This window comes from Tenrec ecaudatus, chromosome 12 (assembly GCF_050624435.1).
Source record: "Tenrec ecaudatus isolate mTenEca1 chromosome 12, mTenEca1.hap1, whole genome shotgun sequence".
Taxonomy (NCBI): Eukaryota; Metazoa; Chordata; class Mammalia; order Afrosoricida; family Tenrecidae; genus Tenrec; species Tenrec ecaudatus.
Window position 1 is genome coordinate 59,129,057 of NC_134541.1, and position 20,050 is coordinate 59,149,106.

Here is a 20,050-nt window from a genome sequence, read left to right on the forward strand (position 1 = left end):
TTCAGAAGGAGATATAAAGTTTCTATGACTTCCTATATCTGGAGAAAGTGGATTTATCCTAGTGCCCTCCATGCACATGCAGCTTTTACAAATGACACTTGTGTTTTACAGGTCATATTTTTTGTTTTAAAACATAATATCATAGAAGGATATTATTATTATATTATACTAGCCAGTCCTTTGGCTCTTTCCCTTAATGGTGATTGCAAATTTGGCTCAAGGGTCTCATAACTATCATGTCCACTAATCTATGTTTACTACTGGAATGAAAATTCCTTTAGAAGAAAAGGAGTGTCTTCCCGGTATTATGTCAAAGTTCCTAGCAAGGTTTCTCGTGCCAAGTACAAACTGGAAGTGATTAAAACAGAGCCCTGGAATCAAAGTCCCCAATTGTACAGCCATTCACGAGGTTGACAGGTGTGGTCAGCGATGGGTAATACATTTGACCAAGGCAAGTTGCAAGCTTCTCCAGGCCTCTGGTTCTTACAGGGTAGTTGCAAGTATGTTACAGAATGTGGCTGTTGACTAACTATCCTCTGAACTCCTACTATGTGCTAGGACCTGTGTAGCAGAGATGGAAATGGATAAGACCAAACACACAGTTCAAAGAGTGGGCGATCTGCAATAAAACCTAAAATTCATTCAATGACGACTGTACAAGGTCAGGTGCATGTATGTGTAAAATATGGAACATAGGCTTGCCCGGGACAGGGAAAGTTACCATGTGTTTAGGTTTTCTGATCAATATGAGGCTGTAAAGGACAATGTTCCAGGAAGCAGTTGTAGATGTTACAAATAATTAAGGCTTTAGCGATAAGCCAAAATGTTGATAGTTTTAATTCACCAAGGAGTGTGTCCAAAGAAAGGATTGGTGATCTACTTCAGAGATGATAACAACATAACAGTAACAACAAGAAAAAGAGCCTTTAAAAACCCGATGAAGTCATTCTGATACAATGCCCGGAGTCGCCATGAGTTGGCAACTTTTAAAAAAGTTGTGTGAATGGTTTGTGCCAACATGATGTGATGCAGGGCCTGGGATGGAGTGATGAGTGCATTCACATTCCTCTCTTGTGAAGTGGGTAGTGACCCAATGGTGGAAGAATAACGGGGGATTGATAGCTTGGGATCCTACTTTGTAGAACTTTATATGCCTTACAAGAGAGTTTGCCTTTTATATGAGGCAACAAGAAGTCATCAAAGCCTTTGAAACAGGGAAGTAACATAATCAGGTCTGGGCTGTAGAAAACTTACTTGAGCATCATTGGAATGCCCATTTGAGAGAGTAATGATTCAAGTGTGTTACCACTATTATCACCATCTCTACCACCTCAACTACTACCAAAACTCACTGTCGGTGTTACTATACCTTGAATCAATCCTCGGGGCAATCTTTCATTGAAAGGTTATTATTAATCTTATTTTCCCTGTGATGTAGGGTGAGGCTAGGTAAAATGTTCAAGGTGAATAATTTAAATATAATTTGGAAACAAAAGGTCTGACTAGAATAATCTACCTAACCAGTACATCACAGCTTCATGGTATAATTTTTTCCCTTGAAATGGCATATGGCAGACCTAGGAGGGGAAAGAATTGAGTGGAAAAGAGCTTTGGAATATTTGATAGATGAAATATACAAAGCTTGGTATTATGGGTTGAATTTTTCGTCCACCAAATATGTGCTGATTTTGGCTACGCTATGATCCCTAGTATTTTGAAATTATCTTCCATTTTTTGATGCTGTGGAATTGTCCCTCCTAATGGTGTTAGGCAAAATTATCGACATTTATGTTAAGGAGGCAATGTGCAACCTACAATATTCGTCTGTATCTTGAGGGATCTGCTTCAACGAGGAAAGAAGAGCCAGGAATGGAGCGCTGTCCCTGTGCTGTGGACCTCTTGAACACAAAGTCAGACTAATGGCAGGACACATGGAGATCTCCAGGAAGCACGAAGCCTAAAGATGTTGAAACAAGGATCTTCTCCCAGAGTTGAATGAAGGGCAAAGTCTTGCCTCAGAGTCGGCAACCTGAGCTTAGATATCTAGCCTTCTGGAGCCCTGGTTAGGCCTTGAGCTGCTAACTGCGAGGTCAATAGTTTGAAACCACCAGCTGCTCCATAGGAGAAAGGCAGGGCTTTCTGCCCCTTTAAAGAGTTAAGGTGTCTGAAACTTACAGAGAGAGTTTTACTCTGTCCTATTGGGTCACTATAAATCGACATTGACTTGATGGCAATGGGCTGGTTGGTTTGTTTTGGTTAAATGATAGAAAAACACATTTCTGGTTGTTAAACTTGCACATTTCTGGTATTGGTTTTTATACCAGCAATACATGTAACTAAACATGTAGTGACCTCCAAAAATGTAAATAAAGTAGATGCATAACATGTAAAATATTTTCAGTTGATTGAGGTTTCTTAGCTTAGCTTAGATGACCTTCCCATATTTAAAAAGCTGTTGATACTATAAGTCTATTTTGAAAACTGGTAAGGCCAAAGAGCTACCCTCCTAAACTCTAGCAGCTAGAGCAAAGCAGCTTAGAATGTGGATTGAGGGTATGTAATTGAATGTGGGGGGGAATCACAAAAAATTAGACAATAGTACAAGACTTCTGAGTATGCAAGGACTCTAAATTAATTCAAAACCAAACGCTTGATGAATCTGAAGTGTCTTTAGAAGTTCTTGCCTGTGTTGAAGCTTCTCTGGTGGAAAGGAATTTCTCTGTTCATGGGTTGAAAATTTTATGAAGCCCTGGAGCCCTGAGACTCTTGAGTAAATTATAGAAGGAGATGGGGCCAATTTTGGGGTCATTCCCACTGGAATTTCTCATATCCAGAAAGGTCAGAAGGAACAGAAAAGCATCAAGTGTCCATGGTGGCAAAAACATCAATCCAGGACCACTATTAAGTTGTCATGGCAGCTACGCCATCAAGAGCCTCTTCCTCCTGTCACGTTCCCCCTTTGTTCCCCTGTGTATTGACCTCCTTAGCTTTTGCGGAACCTCCTTTCTCAGTTTGATGAACTCTACTATGTACTTCTAATCAATTTTTTGTTGTTAAGCCAAACCAAATAAATCTCTTGATTGCAAAAGAGCACCCAATTGACTACAGAATATGTTGAGAGCCATTGGGGTATGCTGAGTTTCAGTTCTCTGCAGGACACACAGTTTTAGATCTTCCACACTTTGGGGACTTTAAAAAGCGAAGGAAGCAGGACACAACCTGATGACTAGCCAGCTCAATCCATCTCAGGCTACTGCAGTGACTGAGCAGCATCACCTGGGGAAACGTGAAGGTAAGAAATTGAAGAAGCGAATATAAGGAACCAGCAACAATAGTAAACCGTGGGAAGCAGTAAGGTGAGGACAGAAAGAAAGTGCCATTGAGTCGTCCAAGGTCAGTGAAGTCAGAGAAGCTCATCATCAATGTCAGAGCAGAAGAAGAGGAGCATCGAAAGCAGTGGTGGCCGTGGAAAGATTTCTGAAAGCTCCGGCAATGTCGTGGGGGTTGACACGGAGCTATTGCTGGTATCCATAGCACAAACACTGTGTGTGCACATGTTTACAGAGAAAATTTATTGCACTGTCGACAGTATATGTACACGTTGTTCAGCGACATGAGTTATCATCTGCTCAGTGGAACCGTGTTCTTCATACTTCCTCCCTTGGTTGCTTGTTTCCGTCCATAGCTCCTTTCCTGCTCCCTTCTGCCTTCTAGACTTGGTTTGGGGAAATGCTGCCCTTTGGGGTTCTTATGGTGGATCGTTCTTATTGAGGGGCACTTGCCTTACAGACCTGTCTCTTGCTTGGCTGGCAGATCATTGCTGAGGGGGAGTGCAGTTCCAGACTTGACACATGACTAAGGGGATTCCACCAGAGCGGTACAGCTGACCTCATTTTGTCATTTTGAATTTTGCTCCACCTGTCCTTCCCTCTATTCAGACCTTTCACTTGTGGTCCTGAGCTAGATCCTTTGGTGGAGGCTGCAGTTTGCATGACTAATTAGACTATATGTGTTCTTGTGTCTTTGGTTTTCATTATTATTCTTTATTCCAGATGGACAGAGACCAACAGTCTCGTTATGGATGGTCACTCAAAAGCTTTGAGATTCAGTCATCAGTCACCAAACTAGGATGTAGAACAATGCTGTGGCTGATGCCACACCAATGGACTTAGATGTCCCCAAGATTATGGTCCTAAGCGTGCAAGCCAACGAATGCCACCCAGGTATTTCTTTTGTCTATTTTTTTTCCATAACTTTAACCATTATATATTCTACTATATATTTCTGGATATATGAAGCAAAACATTGGGGCTCTAGTTTAATCCAAACAAGATATGCTTACACTTGACTCTGTAGTCAGTGGCTGGCTACAAACAATTATCTCAGTAATACACTTAACCTTAATCTCTTTAGAGCTGCTTTGGGACAAGACCAATCAAAATGGTAGTTTCTAAGGGGGACTGGCTGGGTCAGTTAAATTCAAGGCAAAAAGGTCAACTCAGAAGGTCATGGTAATAGTTTCTTCCAGTGGAGTAATCTTGATATCTTGATAGATTTTGTTTAAAGTCACAAGCTTTTTGTTTGTTTGTTTAATGGAAGACTGCATTGGTAAATAAAAGGCCAGGAAAGTTGCACCAAAATTGTTTTGTCAATCGCATCATGACATTGTACCAGTTTATTTACTTTTAAGAACAGTATGGCCCAGGGCTGGTACCCCAGCGGACTCGACTGGAAAATGCTCATAAAGGTCAGTGGACAGACCTGGAACTGTTAGAACTTTTCTGTTTTTGCTGTTGGTTATTTATTTGTTTGTTTGTTTTGTTGTATTAGCTGTTGATTTATGTTTTGTCTTCCTTTTTTGCTATGTTTTGCTTTTCTTTGTTTTTGTATGTATTATTGTCTATGCATGTCTATCTGGACAAGATAGGTGGGATGAACAATTCAGAAGAGAAAACAATGGGACTAATGGTCCGGTGGGGCACAGGAGAGGGGGAGGTATGTGAAAAGGAGGGAGGTACCAACAAATCCAGGGACAAGGAAAAACTAAGTGATCTAAAATTGCTGGCAAGGAGGGCATAGGATGCTTGGGGTGGGGTGGGGGCTCGATCAAGGGCAATATAACCGGGAGGAATTACCAAAACCCGAATGAAGGCCAAACATGATAGTGGGACAGGGGAAAAGTAAAAGGAAATAGAGGAAAGAACTGGGAGGCAAAGAACATTTATATAGGCATGTATGTACATAAATACATTTATCTATAATGACAGGGGAATAAATCTATGTACATATATTTATTTATAAAGTATTGCGGCATCAGATGGACATTGGGCCTTCACTCAAGTATGCCCTCAACACAAGAACAATCTGTTCTACTAACACGGTATTCTGTGATGTTCCTCTTCCCTGACATGATCGCTGAAGACAAAAGGAGTGCATAAGCAAATGTGGTGAAGAAAGCTGATGGTGCCTGGCTATCAAAAGATATAGCATCTGGGGTCTTAAGGGCTTGAAGATAAACAAGCAGCCATCTAGATGAGAAGGAACAAAGCCCACATGGAAGAAGCACACCAGACTGTGTGATCATGAGGTGTTGATAGGTTCAGGTATCAGGCAAAAATGACACAAAACAAACAATAAAATCTTATCAATGGGAATGAGGGAAGGGCACCGTGGAGACCCAAAGCCCATAAGTAGTCAATTAGACACACCCTGTCATAAGGGCCACAAGGAAGAGATGAGCCATTCAGGGTGCAGTATAGCACTGATGAAACACACAACCTTCCTCTAGTTCTTTAATGCTTACCCTCCCACCCCACTATCATGACCCCAATTCTATCTTACAAATTGGCAAGACCTCAGGATGTGCATGGATACTGATAAGAACTTGCAACATGGGGAATCCAGGACAGATAAACCCCTCAGGACCCATAAGGGGAACAGTGATATTAGGAGGGTAAAGGAAAGAGGAGGGGGGGGAGGGAGAACCGATCACAAAAATCGACCTATGGCCGCCATCCCAGGGGGATGGACAGCAGAAAGGTGGGTAAAAGGAGACAGTGGTTGGTGTAAGGCATGGTGGAAAAAAATAAATGATTTATAAATTATCAAGGGGACATGGGGGAAGGAGGGGAAAAATGAGAAGCTGTTACCCAAGGGCTCAAGTAGAAAAAAAATGTTGTGGAAAAGATGATGACAAAATATGTACAGATGTGTTCAACATGATGGATATATGTATGGATAGTGATAAAAAGCTGTACAAGCCCCCAATAAACTAAAAAAAATAAACTGAAAAAATATTATGGCCCATCCTTTGAAAATTTCCTTGGCAAACTTTCATTCTACATGCCTTGATATCCATCCATCCTACAGCCTAAATATAAAAGAAACACAATTCACATCCCTTGAGGCTTCCCAAACTACCCTTTGACCTGGATTAAAGAGCACAGATATTTGGGGGGAGGTGGGGAGTTATAGCAAGGCAAACCCACTGCTAATGAATCAATTCTGACTCATCGTGACCCTGTATCAGGTTCCCCAGACTGTCAATCTTTAAGAGAGTAGACAGCCTCATCTTCTCCCACAGAGTATCTGATGAGTTTGAACCACCAACCTTGTGGCTTTCAGCACCATGCCTAACCCACATGCCATCAGTGCTTCTTTTGGGGCACGGTTAGATAAATGGAAACATCACCTTCCAACGTTTATAGATCTACATGGAAATATGTCAATAAACAACAGCTTTACATTGTGACATGGTTCATTTTATTTAATAAAGGTGTTTATGATTTTGTAGCAGTGCTTCTTTATTTACCCTTGCGTTTGCAGCACATACAGATACATATGTAGGGATATCCTGGGCCAACACATACACATAACATTATTACTTTTTCAACTTATTTTGAGATGATTAAGTAAACTAGAGTGTGGGATAATTTATATTACACGTACAGTTATGAACCAAATTGATCACTTCTTCTGTATTACTTCTTTTTCTTTTCCCTTCTCTTCCATCCTTTTTACCCCTTGTCCTACCCCCTCTATTTTCTTGATGTACTTATTTTTAATTATTTCATTACTTGAAAATCATGTTAGCCTGGCACTTGTGAAGAATGGCAAACAAAAAGAGGGCATTTGATGAGAAAGCCTCACCGGTTTTTGTTCTTTCTCTGAGAATAAATGGGGCAAATACGACCATATTTGTGGATTCTTTTTATGGTAATGAATCTGTGTTATGAATTTGGTAGCTTAGTTCTTTGCATTCATGGAGTTTGCACTTCTGAGGAACAGTAATAGAAACATTAGAGGCCTTTCTGCTTGTCTGCTTGTTTTATGTCTAACTCCTGTAGGTTGCAGTTCTGGAAGTCAAGGGATAACGGAAACCTGCCTCTAGTATCGGTTCACTGTCTTTTCTTGTAAGGACTGAGATACTTTCTACTTTCCTGTTCTTTTTAAGTTGTCTGCTTTACTTCTTGGCTAATCTCTGCCTTTATTAAAAACCTATCACTGGTTAATAGCTTCTTTGAAAGTCATGTTGGACTTAGCATGGCTGTCAGTTTCTCTTTGCCTTCCTAAGACTCTCTCATCATCTCCAACAGCTCTCTAGTGAATTGTTTCTCTTTAAAGACCTTGTTATTCTCTTTCATCTTCCCACAAATCACATAATATTCTACTAGATAATACAATACAATGTAAACATGAAATCCTATATTGAATGAATCATCTGTGCCCCCAAACCCAATCAATTCCTCTGTCCATTTAAAGAGATCTTAACCTGTACTTAGGGGCTTTTAATGAGCTTCATGAAAGGATATAACATTTTTCAATGATTTTAGAGTGTATTCAAATTAATCATTATATTACCATGATTACCATACTTTCTCTTTCTTTTTTTTTCCCCTGGACCACAAGAGCATTCATTAACCGTAACTGTGGCAGGTCTGCTGTACTCCTGCCAACAGTCCTGAGATAAACACCATTCAAACCGTGTACAGGTGAAAAGTGGAATTTAAATCCCTTGTAGATCATACTGACAACCAAGTAGAGAAGATCATGGACTCAGTCTGATTGCTGATTTCAAGTATTGCTTCTTGGAGAAAAGCTACCTCTATGGGCTACCAGCACAGATGACTTCTGACTCCTGACAGGAGTTGAACCCATTGATTAAAGTTCTGAAAGCCAATTGCAACCCATGTCACCACACCTTCCAGTAAAGTCTTATAAATATCCACAACCTGCTGTACCGCAGCCAGAGCTGGAGCCAGGAATGCTCTACAGACATGGGGACCTTGGAACGGGATTCTACAAAACGTCTTCTGATTATCTTTGCCCAGAAATGGAGAGTAGGACACCACAATTTTATGTGCCCTAGGCATGAAACAGCTCTGGTCATGATCTAGGCATCAAGCTAGGCTGAACAAAGGGCTGCCAGTTGGTTCTGCCCCTGACTGATATAAGAGTACCACCACCAATCAGGTGTCTCTTTGCCCATAGTCAGGGGTTGAATACCATATTTTCAATTGAAGAGACTAAAACACACAGAGGCTGGGGAATAGGTGAGGGTCAAACAATCCGAGTTTTAAACAGGTAAGCTGGCCTCAGGGTCACATCCTACATCACTATGTTATTTTGCCTGAATCAAGGCGTTTCCCACATGTCATTGCCTTTACAGTGCCATTCACTCCTCGGTGGTGACAGTCCATGCAAACTACCCGTCTATTTCATTAATGTGCCGAATCGCCGTAGTTCAGGTTAGCCTCATTGCCCGTCAGATTACTATACGACAGTATGTCAGTTTTGTACTTTTCCATGCCACCTCTCAAAGTGACTTTGCACCATCTTTACAAAAGTGCAAGCTGCACCTATTTGTACCCTTGTAAAGATTTATTTTTACTCCAAATTAGAGATAAATAGCCTTGTGTTTAATGAAAAGCCATTCATAATCTATTAATTTACACTTTTCCAATCTTACCTTTTACTATAATGTATACACATTCACTCCTAATTACAGGCTTTTCCTTTCCACCTTAACTTTTAACCAGGTGACCCATACACAGGTGCTATTTTATGCATGCATTTTGTCTCCTTTGATCAGTAGACACATCATCTTCATATAACTCATACATCTTAGCACTTCAAATTTAGACTGAGATGTCCCCTAATTCAGGAAGCCGTCTGGCTCCATTTCATCTTGAATTGGTTCAGCGTTGATACCTATTTTGTGTTTCTCTAACAACTTACAAAGAGTTTATTGTGTTATACTTTAGTGGGGGTGAGCTTCCTGAAAATTCAAAATAACCCAAAGCTCAAGAGTATCAAAAGCAGAAGGTACTCATTTAATAAATGGCAAAGTTAAGTGAACAAATAAATAACACAATGGTTCAAACTCAGTAAACAAAACATGCAATTTTGTTTCATTTAATTATTATGCTGTGAATCCAAGTTAAAATTGCCTGATATATTCATATAGCATACATATTTCCTTAACTCTAAAATACTATTGTTCTGGAAAAATACATTTCCTCTCATAGCTACCAAGATTCAATTCCTTTTCTCAAATCTAATATTTAGTTCCTCATAAATGTTCCATGGTTAACAGATGATGAGGATTCTTCTCTCACATCTCCATTTTTAAAATGAATAAATGACCAAAATCCATAAAAGCGCAGGTGGTCAATTGTCCAGGGACTACTTCATATAACATTAATATATTTAAAAACTCTCTGCACCAGATTATTCATTATTCTACCCTTTTGCACAAATGGAAGCAATTTACAGTACAAATGGAGTTACAGGTTGAAGGGATTAACATACGGGGTTGTGAACTGATAGTTTGGCATTTTGACCACCCAGAAAGGTCTTGGGAGAAGGAGCTGGTGATCCACTTCTGAGAAAGCAGCCACAGTTCTGCTTTGATAGAGGGGCATCTTCCAGAGTTAGCATCATCTTATCAGCAACTATTTTCACCATGAAAGTCCAACATAAAATTGTTAAAGAAAATAAAGTCCAAGAAAAAGAGAGAATAACTCATATGGCAAGCCTGACTGCTCAAGGTACATTTTATTTTTAGGTTTTAAATTTGTCTTTGAGTTTCTTGCCAGCAAGGACAGATGGAGAGCCCTGATGGCTATAAGGAAATCTTGTTCAGTACGAAGGGAGTATGCAGTTTTTCTGAATAACAGAGGTAAAAAGAGAAGCTATACATGATTACAGTTTTAATCTCTCCCCCTTTTCAATCAAGCGATAACATAATGATCTCCAAACTATGTGTTCAGGCAAATGAAGAGATTCTGAGAAGCAGAACTTCAGTACCTATAATAAACCAGGAACCGACTCACTCACTGTCATGGAGCTGACTGAGACTCCTGTGAGGTTCCAAAGCTGTATATTTTATGAGAGCAGAAAGACTCATTTTTCTCCTGAAGAGAGGCTAGTAGTTTTGAACTGCTAAATTCATGGTATATTACCCACTCATAACCTGCTGCTTGATATATGCTTCTTAGGAATAGACTAGAAATTACACTCTCTATCAGCATGCCATCTGCATAGTCTTAATTCAAGCATCAGCATGGTTGTGTATTCTATAATCCAGTTTAATATGACTTGTCGAGCAAAGCCTCTAAGTGATTGTTAGTTCTCAATTCCTTTGTTGTGTATCTGGAATAAAGTCCCTTTTGCACATGTATAATTAATGGACACTGAGTATCCAAGAGGACCACTGGGCCTCTGCTAAAAAGTGTTGGCCAGTTCCCTGGAGCAGTTCAGAAGCAGGTAGATATTTAACTAGTCAAGATACATTTACCAGCCACTGTCAATACATCTTAATCCTCTTAGCATTTTCCCACAAACTAAATTTGGATATCACTGCTTTAAACAACAAGATTTTCATTAGCTTTAGATGTTTCGTTTGTCTGTTTGGTTCATCACACAGGTGTTGAATCACTGAACTCAATTATGACCCTGGTTTAGTGTTTTGAAATATAGCATTACTAAGAACTTGCTTGTAGAAAAAAATGAAATTCCTTCTGAAATTCTCTGTGTTCTACCTGGTTTTCCTTATTTTTGGCAGCATTAATGATAGTGATGATAATAATAAAACCTTTAAATTCATCTAATCTTGTCCCTCATGCCACCTTGTAGAAACAGAAATGCACAATAACGTATTAATACTCTGGCACTCATAATTTAGAATCGTTACGTTGTTAAATTGGATCAGACTGGATTGGAGTGCTAATGCTGAACTATAATATTTACTTGTGTAAGGCCAACTGAATTGGAATGCAACTGAGTTTCTGTCCATGGTGCTGAAAGCAAATCATCTCCCACAGGATTTGGTACTGCACACTTTCAAAGGAGGCTCTTATGTTGAATCATGCGTGTATTGTAATGTCTTTAATAAATCAATTACTTCTTGGCAGCCAAATGCCACAGTATTTCAAAGTCTGATAATCACCTCCACTTTGCTGAGATTCAGGCTGGTACAATGCCCACAATTTACTGTGATATACATCAAGGGAGGGGTGATCGACAGGCACAAAAATAAAACAAAAACAAAAAAAAAAGTAAAGCATGGAATTTAAGCTATGTATTTGATGTGGCTTGAGTGTATGCAAACTAAAATCCTTTCATTCTTCTGAAATACTAAATAATGCAGATATATAATATCATATAACTCGAATCCAAGAGGAAATCTATCCTTTTGGTAGATATTAAAGTGTGGCCAGCTGCCTCCAGGGGTATATTTACAAAGTTCATCAAAATATGTGACAAACAGAAAGGTCTGAGGGGCCAACCCCAATTCCAAATACTTGGAGAGCCCCCCCCCCTTCTCCCAGCAGGTGAATTCACTTCAGAGGATGGCACTGAAGCAATAGCTCAGAGAGAGGGACATGTCTGATCAGAGCACATAGGAGCAAATGAAGGGAGAGGAAGAGAGAGTGGAGCACATCCCGATTAAGCAAATGCCAAGGATGATATTCCTGCTCAGAGCAGCCAATGCACAGAGAGGAACATAAAGCCGGCCCCACCTAGAGGTATGATGTCTTTCACTGACCCAAAGCACTAAGGGGGAGAACACTGGAGACAGTGTGGGAATTGTGCCCAATCTGACCCCACCACACCAAGGTGAAATACTAAGGGTGTGCAACAGAACTGCAAGGAGAACAGAGCAACAGAGTCCCCAGGGAATATCAAAAATAGACTTTGGGGCCAGGGCATGGAACCCCATCAGAGTCAGCCAGAAAATACTCATAAAAGTAAACAAACAGACCTTAAACTATTTACAGGATTTTCTCTTTTTTTGTCGTTTTCTTTTGCTCTGTCTTGTTTTTTTGTGCACATTATTATCTCTGCAGTTCTATCTAGATAAGATAGGCAAGATGCACATTCTGGGGGAGGAAATAACAGGACCGATGGTTCTGGAGGAACATGGGTGACAAGAACATTGGAAGTTCCTTGAAAGATATTGAACTCCCTTGCAACACGTTGATCTACATTCTACAGATGGATTTGGAGCCATCCCAGAAGGTCTGGGGAGCCCTGAAAAGAAACTAAAAGACCCAGCAAAATGCTGAGTCACTGAGATGAAGTAAACAAGTGGTCTAGGAGCCACCACAGAAGGTCTGGGGAACCTCGATAAGATGTCAAACAGCCAGCTGAATTGCCTATATAAACCCTGGTAGACAGATGGAAATTTCAGAGAGCTGGGAACAAGGAGACAGCAACTCCTGCTCTCTCCAACTCTACCGGGGGGATTTCACCCATAAAGGCAATGTTTAATGGAAATATGATGCTAAATTAATTGTGGGCAACCCTTATAGTTAATGATTTAAGCTAATTTTAGAATTGTTTGATGTGTGTTTGCAGTGAATTAACTGAGCATTCAAAAATGTCAAAATGCATGAATTGATTATTGATCATGCCACTTATGACAATGGGAGATGGGGAGGCTGGGGAAAGGAAGTGGGTGTTAACAAACCCAGGGACAAGAGGACTACAAGTGATCTAAAGTCTATGGTGAGGAGGGTGTAGTCAGCCTGGTAGGGCTTGATCAAGGGAAATGTAACCTAGAGGAATTACTAAAACCCAAATTAAGACTGAGTATGATAGTGGGACAAGAGGAAATAGAGGAAAGAACTAGGAGGCAAAGGGCAATTATAGAGGTCTAAATGCAGGCATGTAAATAAGTAAATATATTTATATATGATGATGGGGAAATAGATCTATGTACATATATTTATAGGTTTAGTATTCAGGTAGCAGATGGACATTGGGCCTCTATGTCCTCTAAGTACTCAAGTACTCCCTCAATAGAAGAACACTTTGTTGTATTAACCTGGGCATTCCGTGATGCTCACCTTCCTGACAGGATTGCCAAAGACAAAGCAGGTACATAAGCAAATGTGGTGAAGAAAGGTGATGGTGCCCGGCTATTAAAAGGTATAGTGTCTGGGGTCTTAAAGGCTTGAAGATAAAGAAGCGACCATCTAGCTGACCAGCAACAAAGCCCACATGGAAGAAGCACACAAACTGTGTGATCAGAGGTGTTTAAAGGACCAGGTATCAGGCATCAAAGAACAACAACAAAAAATACCATTGTGAATGAAGGGGAGTACGGAATAGGGACCCAAAGCCCATCTGTAGGCAATTGGACATCCCTTACAGAATGGTTGCGGGGAGGAGACAAACCAGTCAGGGTGCAGTATAGCACCGATGAATCATACAACGTTCCTCTAGTTCTTTAATGCTTCCTTCCCCCAACTATCATGATCCCAATTTTACCTTACAAATCCAGCTAGACCAGAGAGTGTACACTGGTACTGATAAGAGCTGGAAACACAGGTAACCCAGGACAGATAAACCCCTCAGGACCAATAATGAGAGTAGCAATACCAGGAGGGTTAAGAGGAAGGTGGGGGGGGGGGGAGAATGGGGGATCACAATGAGCTACATATAACCCCTTCCCTGGAGGATGGACAACAGAAATGTGGATGAAGGGAGATGTCAGACAGTGTAAGACATGAAAAAAATAATATATAAAGTATAAAGGGTTCATGAAGAAGGGAGGGTTGGGGAGGGAGGGAAGGGAAAATGAGGAGCTGATACCAAGGGCTCAAGTAGAAAGCAATGATGATGGCAACAAATGTACAAATGCATTTGACACAATGTATGGATGTAGGGATTGTGAAGAGTTGAATGAGCTCCCAGTAAAGTGATAAAAAAAAACTTTTGAAAACTCTTGATAACATATAATGAAAACTAAAAAATGCATAGCAAACAGTCCTTAAAATATTTATATTTTTGTTAAATTGCACCATCTGCCTGCCATATCTCAATTGTATCTATCTATTATTTTTAGTTGTAAACCTAGCTTTACTTTCATCAAATGACAAGATATAACAATATCTTTTACTTGTCATTTTACAAAGGGAAAAACAGTACCTTTAGCATAAAAAGCAATCTATCTGCTATAGAAATAAAAACTAACTGTGAAACAATTGTTTCGCTTTATTTTTTACATCTTTGAGGTTGGTTCTCTCTCTGTGGCTGATCCAAAATGCCAGAAACACACATTTTTTTATCCTGATAGTATACAAACACCCCACCCAAGGCACTGTGTGTGACTATTTCTGTTCACGAAAAAGGAGGTATATGAGGAGGAAGGTCAAAGGACAGACGCCCGGACTGTCCCTCCACAAACCACATGGCATCTCTTCTGCATGCTCTTACCCTTAACTGGGGGAGGGATCCGGAAGCAAAACCCTTTCATGGTTTCATGAATTGCTTTTTCTTGAATTTCAATCATTTGCCAAGGCCACACTGGAAATCAGTGTTACAAGAATAAATTCAAACTGGCCTCTGTCTTCAGGGTATTCCATGGGGGGGATGGAAATACTTCCAAATATATAATTACAACATTTTGTTTTAAAAAATGCTACAGCAAGACACCAATAAAGACTTTTGAAAGTTCAAGGAAGAATCCAACAACTTACTGATTCATAAGGGTCAACTATGGGAATGTTTACGGTGATCTCTCAAGGAAAAAAATAGCAAATATCTGTCTTTCAAAATGAGATAGGATTGTTTTTTAAGGATAAGAAGGAAGATGTAGCAAAGGGCAAAATGCTAATGAAAATCTCCAATCAAACCCTCCTCCCACCACTCTAGTTCCTTTCTGTGTCTGCCTCTAGAAAACAAGAAGAGGTGCTCTCAATCTGCCATGGAGACTATGTTTTGGTATATTATGAATGTTCCCAGATTTGGATGAAGTTTCACATTTGGCGGTTCGATGCTTATGAAGCGTGTGCGTGTACATCAGCAGATAGGAACATATGGGAGTGACACTGGTGCAGCATCCACGTGTCCCGAAAGAAAGACACGAATGGAAATACTGTGATGATGCCCGCAGAGGAGAGAGAGGACCTGAGACACAAATAGAGAGGGCATGTTCCTTCCACTGACCCAGTCACTGACCATCAAGCACATCCCAAGGCTTTAATTAAATCACTTCCCAATATATGTGCGGCAGAGAGTTATTCTGCAGTATAGGAGTAGGTCCTTTTCACTGCCCACTTTATTTGCAGAGCACCAGCCTCCCACGTCCCAGGGGTGAATGCTACGGAACTCCCTCCAGCATGCTGCCGGGGAAAGTGAAGGCCCTTAGACCCACAGTTAAAAACAGGCATATCAGATAAACCTTATTACTCAGAAATATTCATCTAAGGAGAGATGATTATTTGATTATGGTGAATTCTTCTCCACCCTCCTCTGCCTGACAATTATCTCCCTCGCATGAACAACAATAATCTGAACATAAACGGACAGAAAGCCTTTCAAAAAATAATGAACTCAGGCATAGGAGCCAAGGCAAGTGTGGTTTAAATGCGCGGCTCCTGCAGCCCAGTGAAGCCATCAATTACACAGCCCTGCCATTGAGGAAGCATAAACAATATTTCAAAAAGGCATTGCCCGAAAGAGAAAGAACAAGAAGGAAATGCCACAGAAATCACACCGTACAGAGCAAGTCGTTCCAAGAGAATGACTGGGCAGAGACGAGTGGCTAAATTCTGCCACAGGCAATCCTGCCCACCACGGGGCCGAGAGGAGCAAGGACTTCCCGCACGATCTGCCCTTCTCTATGAAGTCACCTTTGGGGCATCATTTTATTCATTGCCTGGGACATGTAGAAAAGTATGTCCTTAATTTTTCAGTCCATCTGTAGATATTTTGAGAGCCCCAAATGATATATTACATAAGAACAGGGATGTATTACTTTATAAAAACCACTTTATGTCAATGATTTAATACTATTCTTACAACAACTTGGAGTAGGACAAATAAAATTATTATGTCTATTTTTTTGCAGATGATAGGATTGATGCCGGGGGAAGTTAAGTCGTTTCCAAGATCAGGCGGGTATTCGTAAGTATCAAGCTCTAGGCTGAGAATACAGGAGGCCATCAATACTCGTTTATAGAGGAATAAAGGGTGTCAATACTAAATCATTAAGTATTATTAAGGCAGGGTTTTGATCTCCTAATAGCCAGTTGAGAGTTCTTTCCCTGAATACTTCTGCTGAAGGCAGCCTCACAGATACTGCTGTCGTTAAGTGCCATCGAGCTGGTGCTCACTCATAGTGACCCTACCTTCAACAGAACGCAGAGTTTCCCAGTCTGGGCAGAAAGAGGTTAGGACACAGCCCTTGATGAAAACATTCTGTAAAATTGTAGGTGTGAGGAGATTCCAACACTTAAGGAAAAGGTGAATTCAATTGATACTGAGGTATCTTCAAATAATTGGCTTGTCTTATATAAATAGAAGGCAGCAGAAAGAATAGCAAGCAGGTCTTTAGCGAGGGGGCTGACATCTTGTTTAAGGTTCAATCTTCACTAGTTTGTGTGTAACTCACATTTTATGAGCTTCAATTTGCTCATTTGGAAAATGGAATTAATAATGCTTTCCATACCTACTTTTCAAATGGGTTGAAAAAATGGACCAGGGAACCATTTTGAACGTCAAATACATAGACAAATACAAAAGATATGATAAAAGTTTGAGTAACTGACGCCTCCTTGAGAAGCGGGAGAAGATGCCTAGAATACTACACGCGGAAGAATTCTCAAAATACTAAATAAAGTAGAAGTGCTCACTATGGTTGTTTATGTTGATATATGACTTTGTGGCTTAAAAACGCCAGGACAAGAGATGACAAAATAACAATCTATAAATTATCAGGGGCTCATGAGGGAGGCGGGAGCGGGCAGGGAGGGAAAAAAAAGAGGATCTGATGCAAAGGGCTTAAGTGGAGAGCAAATGCTTTGAAAATGATTAGGGCAAAGAATGTACAGATGTGCTTTATACAATTGATGTATGTATATGTGTGGATTGTGATAAGAGTTGTATGAGCCCCTAATAAAATGTAAAAAAAAAACATAAAAACACAGGGCAGTGCAGAGAGACAGTAAAAGCAAGGGATGTGGACTCAGAACAGAGATCTAACTGCCCACATGCTATACACTCAATGGTAATCTTAAACCAATTATTTAACCCTGCTCTGTGAGATTCCTTACTCAGAAAATGTGATTAGTAAGAATTAATTAATCAGTTTATCTCAAAATTTAAATGAGGATTGTATACAGAGGGCATAACAGAATACATGGTGTATAAATGGACCCAATGCAATTCTTTTTACTATGCATGGCCGCATTTTAACATTTCAGTAGGACAGCTTGGTTGGCATAGTGCTACTTCCCTCTCTCCTGGTTACCCAGTTTACGTCAGGCACTGCCTGACCTCGTGCTGTATTGAGATATTCGCCTAATGAATTTTGGTAAGGGATCTGCGAGGTGTTCAAGCACTGAACGTTACAGTGTGATATGTGAATTGACTAGTTTTTCTACACTAGTGCTTTGGTATTACAATCGATCTTGCCTGGTTTCCTCCTATATTGATCTGTTCAGAATGCTCTTGACACAAATACAATTTTCTGTGGCCAGCAATCAAAGTCACCAATCAAACATGGCAAAAGTGACCAAAACAAAAGGCAGACGTTGTGCTATTTCTAGCACAAATGATCAGTTCCTGAGTTTCTGACAGCATCAAATGGAAAAATCAAAATAACTTGAGGCACATATTGCCTTAAGGCCACAGGCCTCAACCCATTTACAATATTCCTATGTGACCTGGGGCTCTGTACGATATACAAATGGGAAACTGTGCATGTTGTGAGGCTGTATGTCCCAGGGAATTGGGAGTTGGCATAGGATGTGACTGGCTTTTCCCATAATTGTTTCTGCTTTTAATTATTGATATTTCCATAGATTCTAAACATTCTTCTATAAGGCAAGAGTCTTTCAATTTAGGATGATTCCTAGTCATTTCCCACCCTCTTTTTTAACGTAAGCCTGTCTGGCCCTGGATGCATCTGTGCCCACATCTGTTGCAGAAACATAGCAGTGCTCAGAAAGGAAGCAAACACACCGTGGACCCGTGGTCACCAGATAACAAGCACAGGAAGGTGTCCAGCAATCACCAGAGAGGTGCCACGAGGAGGAATATGACACACATCCTGGCAGTCAGAAAATCAACTTCAAAGCTAGGTAGACCCATTTCTCAAAGTGACAGAGCGACCACACTGCTGATGGAAACCTTTCCCATTCAACCAGCAGCAGGAGTCACTTCTGTGAGCCCCATCCCTCCTGGGCACAGCCTATATTCCTCATTCCCTGAAGCAGCCAGCTGGCCACATCTACCACCTTGCTGGCCTCTGGGGGTCCTGTGTGGACAACAGATCACCTGGACAGGTTGAGGCAGACAGTCTCAGTACCCAATCTACAGGCTTTACTCTTTTTGCTCCCAAGTAATCCTTCCTTCCTGCTTTGTTCTCCAGTGCCCTCCCCCATGGGTGCCCCACCTCCTCCAATGGGCACATGCACAGTAACATTACCAAAAGGGCAGAAATACCCACCCACATAGCACGTTTATCTCTTAGTTTTTTTGGTTTCTTCAACTATTGTACTTTGGTTCTATTATAATATTTATGTATTTTTTTCTATTTCTTTCTCACTTCCTTTTCGAGAGTCCTCTTCTAATGCACCACCCCTCCTCCTGGGAATAGCCCTCCCTCCCACCATCAAACACAAACAGGAGAGCCTTAAAAATCCAAAACTCAAAACAGAGGTTCCCCCCGCCCTTTCTTCCCCTCTGAGTGCACAAATGTACCCATATTCCTGCGACCACAGCAAATGAACTTCAACAACCACACCCAAACCAAAACCAAGTCTTTTGTCTCTTTTTTCCCTCCTTTCCCCTGCATGTAACATCCAGCATTATTCTTTTCCAGTCTCTCTCTTTTTCCTTGAGAGATATATTTCCATAAAATCTATTAATACTGATAACCCTTCCTAAAATACATTTCCCATAGTTTTTATAACTCGACCTATCCAAATACCCATTCATTATTACTATTATTAGTTTTATTTTATCCTCGCTTTTCTTCCCCTCAATTTTCCTCACTTTGCTCTCGCTCCACTTTTACCCATTCACCACCCTGTTTTCTAGAACCAAGCAGGCCTTTCCAACATCACTAACAAAGTCAATAGCCACCACATGACCTAGAAACTAACATAGCACCAACAGATGTACCACAAGTCTGAGTAAAGAGCCATCAACTACAGTAAACTAAAAAACAACACAAACAACCCCAAGTTACCCAAACCCAATGAAATACACTGAAACAGAGGTCCTGGAACAAGTGGAAACAGAATTAAAAAGAATGATGTTTCAGTTGTTTCAAGAGATATGAGGACACTCATCAGAATAATGTACAAAAATTAAAAAGCCAAAATCCTTAAATCAAAAGGAATCCGTTAAGATAAACAATAAGAGAACTGGGCAGCACAGTAAAAGACCCAAGGAGTACAACCGAAGGAAAGGGAAACCGAATCAGTGAGCTCAAAGACAGCCAGTCTGACTACAGCTGGTGAGAAAAACAATGAACAAAAATGTAGAGGAGCCTGGCTATCGAAAGATACAGCATCTGGGGTCTTAAAGGCTT

At 40.5% G+C, this 20,050-nt stretch overlaps 1 protein-coding gene and 1 non-coding gene across 3 annotated transcripts in view; both read right to left on the reverse strand.

Moving 5' to 3' along the window:
* The window catches only part of NTM (neurotrimin), a 577,270-nt gene that overhangs the window by 198,886 nt on the left and 358,334 nt on the right, over positions 1-20,050 (reverse strand). The gene's annotated exons all lie outside the window — the stretch shown is intronic.
* LOC142423686 (small nucleolar RNA SNORA48) lies at positions 8,356-8,499 on the reverse strand. The gene has a single exon (XR_012779290.1). It is a non-coding gene; the product is annotated as a small nucleolar RNA SNORA48 (small nucleolar RNA).